The following is a 13,957-nucleotide window of genomic DNA, read 5'->3' as shown; positions in this document are numbered from 1 at the left end:
AACCAGTCTGGGTTTGTTGGAGGGCTTTTAGTGAGCGTGGTGTCATCTGTTTTCTCAAGGACACAAAGTAGGAAGCTGGAGAAACAAAACTTCCTCTCAGGTGAGATTTATGGTAAGGATCTTAGCAGTAAAATGATAATGAACATTTGTTGATTTCTTAGGGTTTGTGCCGAGCTGGGCCCTGTGGTCCCCAGATGCTGCCCAGCCGTGTGCCCTGCACAAGAGGACAAGAGGTCCCCAGCATGTGCCATCAAACCGGTGAGGACTGGTCCATGGCTGGGCACCGCTGAAGTCCTCTGCCAGCCAGCAGTGATGTGGCTGAAGAGCACCTCTGTCAGCTGGCCCTTGGCTCTCTGTCTGCTGAGCCACTCATAGCTTTCAGATCAGAGCCCCATAGCTTTTGCAGGGTCCAAGAAGTTGTGTGGTCAGGATTTCTGTCTGCTTGCATCCCCTTCTCTCGCCTCAGCAGCTCATTGCCTCAGGACTGCCTGTCCTCATTGCACAGCATCCTCGGGGTGTGCTTAGAGATGCTGCTCGAGATTGTGTGACCAGTGTTTCTGGTTTCATTCTGCCCAGTGGGCTCTTCCACAGCGTGGCTGGCCGAGCTCCTGCAGGCTCTCACTGCACTATGAGTGGCACCATGTGTGTTATCAGTTGTTGCTTAGTATTTACCCACCAACAAAAGGGGTGCAGTGACAACCACCCTGAGTGCTTCAGGGCTTTCTTATATGATCCCACCAGGTCCAGAGCTGGACCCTGTGAGAGTGTTGCACCACGGCACTGTCCTCATCAGGGGCACAAGGCTGGGGTGCAGCTCCTGTGTGTGTGCCTGTGTCTGAGGGTGACACTGGAGTACAAGGGACTTGGCCGAGTAGCAGTGAGGCCACAGGGTGTGTGTGACAGTGCCTTGTGTGGCTCTAGCTGCAGTCTGGGAAGGGGTGGCACAGCCAACTCCCAGAGGGGGAATGGGACTTGCTTAAAAGGTGCCGAGCAGCTGCTGCTGGCAGCAGTGGTTCAGACTGGCAGCACACGGCTGTGTCCTGTGCCGCGGGGCCGGTGCAGGCTGATGGCTGCTTAAGCCATCTGCAGGGGCTGAGCTGGGGAGCCCAGGTCCAAAGGTGCAGGATCCTCAAGAAAATCCTCACTTTTGGGTGGCAAAGCCAAAAATCCCGACTTTTGGGTCCCCCCCAGAAGTAATGCTGTGTGGGGAGATCTCCTGCTGCTGGGCAGAGGGGGATAATCAGGGTGCTGCAGAGAGGATGCTCCAGACACCGTGCAGCTGGTGACAGCTTAGGAGTGCTGCCCCAACAGGACCTCAGTGCCTCTTGGCAGCACAGAGGCTTCCCTTCTCCAAAGACAGTTCTGTTTCCAACTTCTTGGCCCAGGGACCCATCAGGAGGGATTAGAGCTGCTGCTGGAGGGCTGCTGTGGCACCGTGATGGGCAGGAGGTCTGGGGAAGTGTGCGATGCTGGGCAGCAGGGAATTTGTGTCTCCTTGAGAAGGCTGCTGGCAGCCAATGCCTTGCTGCTGAGATCCTGAGGTTGGCATCTTTGGGATTATTCCTTCTGGGGGCAATAAGCTAGACAATCCAATTGGCAAGTGATGGAGCTGGATAATGATGGGCCAGCCAGCGGAAGAGCAGATGTGGCGAGGGTCAGCGGTCCTCCTTAGCAAAGCCTTGCTAACCTCCTTTTGCTTTGCCTTGGAACCACCTCACCTCTACCAGTTTTCTCTCATCCCCTTCTATGAGCTGAGCCATTTGTCCCCAGGCTCTTTTCTAGGTTTTCCCAGCTGTCTCCATCCATGGTTTGTGTTACATCCTTCACAGATTTTCTTGCCTTTTCTGTGCCCTTGGTTCTGAAGTGTTGCCCCAAAACTCCAGGGCCTGGGAGCAGATTAGTAGATGCAGCTGTTATCCCCATGTACCGCTGAAAACAGAGGATTGCTCCCACAGAATGGAAGCTATGGGTTGTAAAAGTGTTGGGAAATTGCTTACCCTGGCAGTGTGTGAGTAACGGGAGTTTTATGGTGCCTCGTGCAGTGGTGGGATAACAGGAAGGAGCTTCCATGAGAGGGGCCGGTGCTGCACTGTGATTTAGAGCACCGCTTGTGGTCCTGCTCGTGCGCTGTGGCTTGACATTTGCCAGCTCATAATCTTCCTTTATGAAGCAGGCATGAAGAAGAGATACTTCACAATGTGGACCACGCGCCAAGCGGCTGATATCCTTTGTCTAGATTTTAGTACTACTTTTTCCTCATGCTTCCCCACTGTTCTGCTTCCCTGGGCTCCTTCCTTTCCAGCCTCATGCCTGCTTTGAGCTTGGAGAAGCTCCCTGTAACCAACCCCTGGATCCCACCAGGATTAGCAAAGCTGAGACTCAGTAAGGAGAAGCAAGAGGTAAGTTCTTGTGGGAAGGACCTTGGCTGTTCTGGCTCTTTGCAGGAACAATGTGATACTGCAGTCATAGAGTCCCAGAATGGTTTAGGTTGGAGAGCATCTTAAGCTTATCCAGTCCCAGCCCCTTGCTGTGGGCAGGGACACCTCAAACTAGGTGATGTCACCCAAGGCTCTGTCCTGAGCTTTCTAGGGTTAAGTGTGTTTGCTTCCCTGCTTTAAGCATATCCATGTAGCTTTGGCCTCAGAGAAATGAGGATGGGTTTCTTCTAATAGTTGCTTTTCTGGTTGGTTGCAGTTAGGTGGCCATCCAGGTACCGGCTGGGCTGAGGTCTGCACCTCTTCTCCCTCAGCCTTTGCTGTGCTGCTGATTGACTGTGAACCTCCCAGTAAAACAGGGAGGGCATTTAGTTAAGTGGCAGAGATGGGAAGAGCTCGCTAGTGCTTGCCCTACGTTTTAAGGCAGAGGAGCCTTTGATGAGCAGCACAGCACATGCCCCGTTAGGCTGACTGGAAGCGCAGAGGGATGAAAAAGGCAGGCATCTGGTTTCCTCATTATTCCTTTTCATAAATAATCCCTTGTCCTTCACCCTGGACTCTGACAGCATTTAGAACATGCCGGGTGTGTTGGTTCCCCCCCGCTCCAAAACTTATTCATTTGGAGAGCGGTTCAACAATAGGGTTTTGTCTCAATCTTTACCAGTGCAATTGTCAGCAGAGATTTCCGCCCCCCTCTCCCGTCTCTCCTCCTTTTGTCTCCTTCAGTTGCCGGGGTCAGGATCCGCCGCCAAACGGAGCCCGCAGTTGCTTTTCCAGGCCCCAGATGCCAATATGTGGCAGCATCTGGCTGGTTGGCAGGCGCCGGGGCAGCGGCACTGCCTGCGCTCGGTGGGCGCCTGCTTCTGCGAGGATATGGTCCCAACCCAAGGAAAGCTCCGTAATTACATCCACTAAAGGAGCTGAATTATGGGCTGCCCTCGGAAGCTGCTCCGGCTCCAGCCCTGGGTTTTCATTGTCCTCTTCAGCGGCACCTTGTGTAACCTCACCTCCTTGTGCTGTGTTTCAGGTGCCTTAAGGCATGGAGCTCCTTGAAAGAGAAATACAAATCACTAAAAATGGAGAGATAAACCCCTCTCCTCAGAGGCCATGTGTTTGGCATGGGAAACACACGATAACAGCTTGCTTTAGAAAGGTGACATTTCCACTGAAGGCTGAATAATAAAAAATGCATTAGACTTTTGTAATGAAGACAGCTTCTGGGACCGGGGAATCTACTGCTTCCTTGAAATATATGCATGGGAGCTCTCCCTGGCCCTAATGGGTGTCACATGTGGCTCCGGCTACATTAATGTTGCAAGCTCTATTAAAAGGGATTGTCGGTAGCCCTTCACGTGCTGTGAATCAAAGCTGTCTTTCCCTAACTTTGCTTTAGCTCCGGCTCCTGTGCACATAGACTGAGTTGCCCAGGGTTAAGTCACTTTTAATATGAAGATGGATCACAAAGATTCTCATACGTGTGTTTGGGGGTTATTTATTCCCCTCCCTTTCAATTCAGATCTTGCTGGTGAAGGACTCTGGAGGGATGGGGAAGGAGGAGACAGCCAGGCAGCTTAAAGAGGCCTCTGAGGGTCATGTTGAGTCTGTGCTATTATGTTCCAGCGAGGAGAATGGCTTTATTGACAGGCAGCTGCTTGACTCCTGCAGCCGCACAGTGTTTGCTGCAGAGCCACATAAATACTCAGCCCGTGTTGACAAATTCCTCGTAGTTAAACCTGCTTGTTTAATCATTCGTGTGCTCTTACCTCTGCAGCTCCGGAGAGAAACGAGCTGCTGCTTTACACAGCGACGCAGGAGAAACCTGGAAACGCTCACAGCTGTTTCAGGTGAGGTTTTCAGGATGCCTTTTTTGCATCCAGAGCCTTTTAACAGTGTCATGTTCTATTATTTGATTAGGGTCAATTCAATGTTTCTATTAAAAAGGGCTTGAATTTGGGGTTTTGAATCACAAACCTGGCTTGCTGGCTTTACAATGCAGGTAGCAGATCCCTTGGCAGAGCTTAGCTCCTGTCTGTGATATTCCAGCAGCACAAGCACAGTCCCCTTAGGAGTCCCACACCTCGGCTCACAACACGTGCATGGAGGCACGTGAGGATGTGTGTGTTTTGGTTTGGCTTTTCTGGCACAGGGGGATGGAACCCGTGCTACCGGTCACCTCCTGTCCATAGCTCATGGGGTGGCTTTTTGACCTCTCTCCTGTTTCACAATAATATCCCCCTTCATACCAACACACTGTCTTGTCACGTTGTTGGCCTTGTCTCTGGAAATATAGTACCTAAAATTAAAGGTTTGTTTCCGTTTTGGAAGTTCTGAATTGACCTTTGTCACTTCAACGGGGAGAGAGTGGGGTAAGGCAGGGCTCCTGCCACACAGTCAATGGGGAAAATAACAGGGATGTCTTTTGAGGCCTTCTTCAGGCCCTCTTGAAGGGCAGTGTCCTTTCAGAAGGGTTCTGAGTAATCAAAAGGTAACTCGAGAGAAGGTCCCACTGAGATGGGAACCTGTTGTTTAGTCACACAAACCCTCAAAACTAAAGTGTCAAATGGGCATTTAGAGAGATGGGTCACTGCATGCTTATGTGGCAGGGAAGGAGATGGACATTTCTTTCGGCATCACATGTAAGGCTGTGGGTGGTTGAAGTCGCTGGCAGCTGAGAATCTGTCTATCCTATGGCTGTAACTACTGAGGGTGCTGCTGGCTTTTGAGACTTGTTATCAGGCTCCTGCTTAGTGCAGGGGAAAGCAGTGTTATCTGACTTAAGTACTGATGTCAGGACACGACATCAAGTTATAATGAAGGTTTACACTTGTGGGATGCACCCTTGGGCAAAATCCTGTGTATCCTATGGCAGGACACTCAGCCTGGTCTGTCATCTCTGATGAGGCTGCAGAATAAATCAGGTTCCCATTGATCTCAGAGCATACAGGTACTTTATACACTGACTTAACCACAAAAAAACCCCAGTGTGAGTATACAGTCTTATGAGTATGGCTAGGCAGCCTCACTTGAAGCCTCAGGAGCCTGGAAAAATCCTACATTACTTCCAAAGGAATTACCTCCTCCTTTCACTGTATGCTCCTTGGGGTTTTCCAGTTATTAACCAAGTAATCCATTGAATGTTGTTTTTATTATCCATGTGATGCCAATTTCGACTCAGTTGTTTCTCAGCCTTTTTCCAAGTGGACTTTGTTCTGACTTGCCTCCCAGCCACAAATGTTGTCTTTCCTTTCATTCAGGCATTTTAAAAGCATGTTTCCTTCTTTTTAGCACGTCCCCATAGCTGTGTTGGGACCCAAGAGCTGCACAGCTTTGTGTGGCTATGAAATATGAAAGTATTTCCAGATGAATGAGAAATATTAAAACACCCTGGACACAATCAGGAGCTTTGGTTGAAATTCAAACTGGTTTGGCTCAGGGCATAAGCCAACCTTCAGCTAGAGGTCTTTTAAAACACATTTCTTTCTGTCCCTAATTTAATCCTTATAGGAGGAAAAGCAGCCTATCTTTACATGAAATTCATTTAACTTGCCACTTAAGTGACTTTTAAGTATATGACAGCCACAAAGAACAACAGACAAGGTTTTGTAGGCTAACTTATTTTGGTATAAAACTGATAGTACCAACAATTCCTGCCACTTGGTGTGGTCCCCATCCCAACTAAGCATGAAAAGGACCTGCTGGGGAAGGACACCAAGCCAAAAGGCTGGTGGATGACAGAAAGAATCCTGTTCTGTGTTCAGAGAGATGCTGCATTTGTCTTTATGTTGTGGTCTTGTACAACCCATGTGCAAGCCTCAAGGGAAGAACACCCCAACCTCATGTCAGAGGGCCTGAAAAAGTGAGTTGAAGCCACAGAGTTTGGTACTATTGATAATGTTGGGCACTTCAGTCTCTCCTTTAGGTGCTTGATAGTTACCAGGTGCTTCCCAGCCCAGTGCCATGCTCACCCTTAATAAGAAAGATGTAAATGATTTATATTCCCTGCAATTCTATACCTTGTTTGACTTGTTCCTGAATGATGGATGAGAAACCACCTATGCTGGTGTCCAGGTGTCTCTGTGTCGTAGCAGTCCCAGAGGATGATGTACACCAGGTCTACCCTGAGCAGTGGGTGACCACAACCACAAGACAAAGACACCGGGATTGCCATCATGTGCACCTCTCCTCATCTGGAAGTGTGAGGTTTTCCAGCACAGGACATGACAGGGCTCTTCTGCAGCCATCAGGGAGCGAGCGTTTTCCTTGGATGCACAGCTCATTTGTTCCGAAGCAAGCTGTATTCCTGCTGTGTGCCTGTATGCACAGCACTTATTTATTGCAGCCCTTCATCAGAGCTGGGTCAAATCCATCTGAGGAAAACATAAATGTGTTACAATGGATTTTTGTAGTAATTAAAATCGTATCTCCTTCTCTGAAGTCTTGATTAAAAGGCATTAAATGTCACAATGCTGTGAGAAATAGCCATTAACAACAGAAATCAAACCAGGTATGAACGGCTAAAGGAATTCTGCCTGGAGCAGTCAGGTTTCAGTGCAAACACAAAGGGTCAACTTGTGACACTTGGCTCCTGTATTCTGCTCGTAAGCATCCCGGCGTATTTGCTTTGCTCTCCCTGTCTTTTTCCTCCTCTGCTGCCCTGTCCATACATCAGTGTCGGGGAGTTCAGACATCACAAGGGCCGGTGGGGGTTTTATTATTATTGTAGTGCCTAATGTGGAATTTCGCATGAGCAACATTCCTTCCTGTCGGCACTTGGAAACTCTTTTGTGTTACGTCCGTCCTTTCTCTGAAGTAATCGCTCAACTATTTCTAGCAATAAAATATTCCTCTCTAGCTCCATCAGATATGTTAGAAAGGTTAGGACAAGATCTGAAGGCCTGTCCAGCTGAATTCCATGGGCTTTAATGCTCTCCTTCTCTTTCACTGCAGATATCACCTGAGGACACAGCATAGGAAAGAGGCACTCAGGTACTCCTTGATAGATGCAAGATTTGTACTCTATAAAGAGGCTTGTTTGAGTGAAACAACTCACATGAGCAACCTGCTACGGGACAGGGACTCTATGAACAGGAGTCTGTGTATCTCTACATCCTGCTTTTCTATGGTGTTTAACTTTAAAACACACTACGCTGAAGAGTTGTCTGAAACTTGTTAGGGGACTGGGAGTGGGACCTGCCTCTGCTGTTGGCTGGGAAGGTGGTGGGGTTTTTGTCTCTGTGCAGCTGGGAAACTGAGGTAAGAAAGCAGTCTCAACAAAGCAGTGTAAAAACCTCATCTGGGGCCTGAGATGCACTTTGTGGGAGGGAAGGTTTTCCTAAGGAATTTAAACGTGGACTTGGTTAATGGTGGGAGAATCCTCTTCCTCTGTTCCCCACTCAGGGACAGACAGTAGCTAAAGCAGAGCTGAAAGGGAACGTCAGAAGAAGAGCAGAGAAGTGACAACAATACCTTTTTCCATGTCGCACCAGCTGGAAGGATACATTGCAAACTGAACAGATTTTCAGTGGTTACTTCTATCACTAGTTTTCCTTGTTCCAGAATGATGAGAAACCCAGTTCCCTGCTTTGGGAAGCGGGGAATGAGTCAGCACTTGCTTGTGTTACAAACCAACTTCTCTGGCTTTCACAGAACCCTTATGAGGTGAAGCACTGGGGATGAAGCCGCTTGGTCCTTGCCCTTTCTTCAACCAGAAAGAAGCCATCTGGGGAGACTCCCTCCCAGGTTGTGCTGCCTGGAAGGAGCTGCTGTCCCTCTCTGCTTGCTCCACACTGCCGTCTCCTGTGGCTTCAGCTCGAAAGGAAAAGTTTACTTCAGTTTGAGGGTATTTTTGTGCACTACCTTCTTTTTTTCCTTGTTTTGTGTTTGTTTGACAGCCATGACAGCCTCTCCTCATTATTATGGAAAATATAGGGTTGGTGGTAATTACTATCTGAGTCTGAATGGGAGCAGGAGTGGGCATAGACGGCACTGGCCTTTCTTTGACAAGGTATAACTTTCTTCTGGATTTCTGTGTTTAATTAATGCTTATTTAAAAACCACTTTAATTGGCAGTAAACACCTCAACTTTTTGTACTCATTAAAATGCACCCATTGATGTGTGATGGATTTTTTAAAGCTTAATTAACTTTCTTCCTGTATATATAACCTATAATAACGGCAAATACTGAAAACTGCCTTCCTCCCCCCAGTTTTTGCCCTCCTCTCCCTCCACCATACTTCCATCACTTGAAGAAAGGCAATATCTCCTTGGCCAGGATGGGGAGGTGCCCTGGGGACAGTGATTCAGCCCCTCTCAGAGCACCCCAAGTGCTAAGTCGAAGGAACCAAAGAACCTCTACAAGCACTTTTCTCTTTCTCCCACATCACATTCTCAGCCTAAATCTAAGCCACAGAGCAGGATTTAGTGTGAAACTTTCCAGTATGATGAAGTAAACCGTGATTTCAAACTGTATTTTTTAAGTGTTTCAGCATTTTGGGCTCTGAAATTAGACTCACGAATCACTTCTGAATGTGAGATATTCGTACTTATTGCAACTGAGATCCTTTGTATACAACAGAAATTACCAACAAGCCAAGCACATTATAAGTAATTCATGGGAAATATGCAGTTTGCCTGGTTCAGCTCTTACACAGATCATTTCCCAGTTTTTCTTTGCAATTGATGGAATATTCTTGTTTAAGGTGGATGAATCTGAAGTTTTAAAATGGGGTTTGTGAAGGTGCCTATGCTGAGTACATTTTAAATGCATGAAGCAATGATTTCATTTCCAAAAGTGCCTCATTTAAAAAGAAAAACCTTTTATCTTCAGCAAAATGTAAACTTGCTTAAAACACCTTGTAAAGTGTTCTTAATTCTTCTTTACTCTGAGTGCTCTCTCTAACCCAGTTCTTAATCTACTGCTGCTCAGTTCCTTTCTCTTTACCTGGCTCAAGGAGCAATTTGGCTCATCATGTGTGTTTCCCACTGCACTAATAACTACACCAACATATTCACTCCTGCTTTGTAACTGTGACTGAGCTAGGAACAATATTTAATGGCCATTGCATCTTGTCTGTGTTACAGGAATCTGCCTTTCTGTGGTGATGGACACAAACATTGAGGAAACAGCCTCAAGCTCACCAGGGCAGGTTTAGATGGAGCTGAGGAACAATTCCTGCCCCACAGGTGCTCAGGCATTGGAACAGGCTGCCCAGGGCAGGGCTGCAGGCACCGGCCCTGCAAGTGTTCACACAGCGTGGAGACGAGGCCTCAGTGCCATGGGGCAGGGGTGGCCTTGGCAGGGCTGGGAATGGTTGGACTGGATGAGCTTTCCCAACCTGGTTGAGACTATGAATCTGTGATTCTAGCTGCAGCTTATCACTCAGTAGGGCACCTGCTTTTTGGAGGTATATAAATAAGTGCACTGTTCCTCTGGGGCAACCAGTCTTGTTCCCCAACTTGTGAGCACTTTTCAGATACCTCGTGGCCTGTGAGGTTCAAAGGATGACTTTTTATTCCTGGCATTTGTGAGAGACTGATACAATCAATACACACTGATCAAGGACTCGCTTTCTCTCACCTGCTCAAGGTAACTTAATTACAGTGACAATATTTAGTTCTTATTTGAAAATCCACATCCATGCGGCTAAATGTGGATGGCACGCAGGAGCTGAATGTTAATGCTAACTTTCTTCCTGGGCTGATTTCAAGGCTCTTGTTACATTAAAACGCTGCTGCCTGTTAATTTGACCATGTCAATAAATAAAAATGTCCATAACAAGTGGATGAGGCTAATTAGGATTTTATGGCTGTGTTGTTGTGGTTGATAGCTGTGCTGCCGGCTTGCTGGCTCTTTATGTTTCAGTGATGTACACCTCATTGATGCATAACATGTAACACCTGTTGATGCCTTAAATGTTTAGTCCTGGCAATTGGCCCTCGCATCATTTCTGGGTACCAGGGCTTTGTGAGCAGGATGCAGGGCTCGTAATTAGGTTTCCTCTCTTTAGAAGAGCTTTTCCTAAAGGAAGACTTGAAAGCTTCTGTAATCCTGGTTGAAGTTTCCTGAAGCCTCTGGAAAAGGCCACTTATTTTCTGGTGCACAGGGGCACCAGAGAGTTTAGAGCCATAAGCTGGTTTGGTCCTTGCCTCTGAGGCAGGGCAAGCCCCTGGAATAAGATGCTGAAGGCTCCTCCATGTGCTCCATGCACTCTCCATCATGTCCCAGCAAGCACGCAGCACCTTAGCTTGAGGCACCATACAGAAACATGGGTACTCTGAAATAAAATCAGTCGTCACTGAATGGAGCATCCATTCTTCCCTGTTTTTCAGCATCAGACCAGCCTAAGAATTGCATCTGTATAGTGAAGAGCCATGGAATAATTTACTTGTAGGTGGAGTTTCCTGCTGAGCCAAATTTATTTCAGGCTTGCTTTGAAATGTAAAAGGTGATGCCCATCTTACCTTTGTTTAGTCGAATGGATTTAACTAGATCTGCTTGAGCTGTTGTTAAAACATATTGGGTTTAAAACATGAATTTATTGTTCCAAAAATCCTGTCAGTGTCTTGCTTCTGACAGGATTTTCCGACTGGATTGCACAAGCCCATTTAACACTGTGCTTAACTAGAAATACTACCTTTTGCCTGGAGCTCCCAGGCTAAGCTCCACAGTGGTTTATGTGTGTCAGGGGAGCCACCCTGTGCCAGTGAAGGGGGCAGAGGCACCTCCCCATAAGGGCAAGTAAGGCTGAGCAGGGCTTTGTGGCAACTGTAGCCACACACCTTGGGTTTTCTGTTGTGTGGAAGTTCAGCATGGGTGAACAGGTTCCTCTGCTTCTTCCTGTTAGAAGACCATTAGGAATGTAGTCTGTTAATTCTATTATTCTGCACTATAAAACTATTAATCATAGTTTTAAAATAACTGGCAATTAACAGGACAACAGTGTTACTCATCAGAAAGAGAAAAAAGGGTAAGCAACCCAGCTTGGAATGAAACCCAGTAACTGAACACAATAAATAACTCCAGCAGTTTATTCTCCCTGCCTCAATCTTGTCATTCTGTACCATGTTGAAACTTCCTTTTTCAGAAAAGGCCATGGTTGCCAAATGAAAATAGAGGTATTTCCATTGGGTACAATGGCAGAAATGGGTAAGAGAGCAACAACTAAAGCAGAGAAGAAGGAGGAAGATCTGATTAATTGCATTCAGCAGAAGGTAGGTGTGTTCAGATGGTGATTTCAGAGTTTTCTTCCATGCTTTATGGCAAAAGTTCTCTCTTACAGGAAACACCATGTTTTTCACTGCAAACAACATGAAGGAAATCAAGAAGGGGGGTTATAGTTTTGATAGTGACCCCTGAAATAGTGGGAAGTGTAGTTGTGGGCAAGTTTGTCCCTGACATATGCTTGCTGTAAGTCACCCAGCACCTACCTACCCATAGGAACCTGCAGCTGGTCCTAGGGACAGTTTGTTGCTAAGACTCTTCTCCTGCCACAGCCATTTCTCTTCCTAAATGGGGTTTCCTTCCATGTTCATATCCATCTGCACAGGTTACACAGTGTGCGTTTGTGCTTGCCTGTGATTTCCTTGTCACCAGGATGCTAATGACTTGAAGCCAGGGGTTAGCTGTGTGGATTGCCATGCTGTTGTCCCAGCTCCAACAGGTAAACTGACTTGAGAACATATCATGAGGAGAAGTGATGGATTGAATGGGTCAGGATTGTTCAGGAACCCGATTTGGAGATCACCGGTGTCACTAATTGTTCAGATTTTTGCCACAGCAAACTGGTAAAAATGATGATTTTTGGAAACTGGATTATGGTGGTTTCCAGACTTCAGATAAGCTCTTTAATAGAGCTCTCTCCCCCATGCTAGGAAGACAAGTGCAGAAAACTGGAGGAGTGAAACTTAAAAGCAAAAGAAACAGATTTCATGGGTTTTTTTTTACCAAGAAACTTACCAAAATGAAGAATTTCTATTAAAAATAATCCTGTTGAATAGGCCGTTTTGCTTTGATGATTGTTTTTATTTTTCTGTGGTGAGTTATTTACTGTTTGCTTCTCTCCTCATTGTGTGGCCCCAGGCCTTACTAAATGCATTCTATTCAAACCCTGCTCTGAAGACAGAAATATTAATTTCCACATGGGCTTTTCTATAGAACTCATCGCTATGGTAACTGAATGTTTCATAAACATTAATGAACTTACTTTCACTGCACTGCAGTGAGGCATTGGGTGGTAGCATTATCCCCATTTCATGATGAAGAACTGAGGCAGAAAGAGATTAAGTAGAAAAGTATTCACTAATTTTAAGTTCCCAATCTGAGATGCATGGTCTGATTTTTCAGAGGACTTAGCTTGTTATCTGTTCAAAGCACAGCTCCCATTGCCTTCGCTTGCAGCTGTGAGTTCACATTTCTTTGTGCTTTCTGTACTCGGGTAGAGACTGCTTTAATCCTGTTCAGACATGGCCTCTTTAATTTCTTTCCCCCAAGATAATCAGAAGGAACTGAAACTTATTGGGTACTGGCCACCTATTCTTCTAACCGAAATGACAATAGTTAACCTAATTTTTTCCAAACGCTAATTTCTAGCTTTGATGTTATAGCTAAAATAAGAGCTGGCCTTATCCTAACTTCTCACAGATTAGAAAAGCATTTGCTCTGGTAGAGTTTAGTTTTCAGAGCAAAACTCCTGGGAGCCACTTGTTTTGAGGAAGCTGCTGATGTACCAAACAAGCGAAGTGAATGTATTCTGTTCTATGGGACTTTTCAAGCAGGTGAATCAAGTATCCTGTTTCCAGCACACCTGGGCTTTGGCAAAGTTCACATTCACATCATCTCCTTATATAAGGAGGGGTCTAAAAAGATCATTTTCTGTCTTTGGGCAGTGGGGCTTTATAATGGCTTAGGATATCTTGAAGACTCAGGCCTTAATTTGCATCAGAATATGTCACTTGGACCCATGGCTTCCCTCATTTAGAACAACTGTGCAGGCTTCTGTCCCATTCTTTTCTTCAGGCCTACAAGCTGTAAAGCTCACAAATGCAAAGTTTACTCTCAGCTCTTTCCCAGGAGATTTACTTCTGGAGCAAACCGGTGTGGATGTTTTTCTGAAGCAGTGGTTTAGGAAGCGAGCTCTGACCCCATCTTAACCAACGAGGTGCAAACAGGCTGCTGTAATATTGTGTTGTTGAATTTTCCTTCCAGTGCTGAATGACAGAGAGCTTGCCCTTTTCCTCAAATCTCTGCCCAATCGAGAGATGAGTGAGCTGGTAACTACAATATCCAACAGCTTCACCAAGTCGAGAATGTGATGTCGGTGTAATAATGCTCAATTTTGCACACTTCAAATCCATTAGTAGCAATTACCTTACCTGAGGTGTTTTGAGTTAGTTTTAGCACAGCATTCTTGCAGTTGGTAGATAATGAGCATAATAATGTATACAGCATTTTCAAGTCTCTGTTTTTAGCTACAATAATGCCATTAGGATTCTATTTAGCAAATGTGTGCTTCACACACAAAGT

This window comes from Melopsittacus undulatus, chromosome 3, assembly GCF_012275295.1.
Source record: "Melopsittacus undulatus isolate bMelUnd1 chromosome 3, bMelUnd1.mat.Z, whole genome shotgun sequence".
Lineage (NCBI taxonomy): Eukaryota > Metazoa > Chordata > Aves > Psittaciformes > Psittaculidae > Melopsittacus > Melopsittacus undulatus.
Note: the sequence above shows the minus strand (reverse complement) of the source record.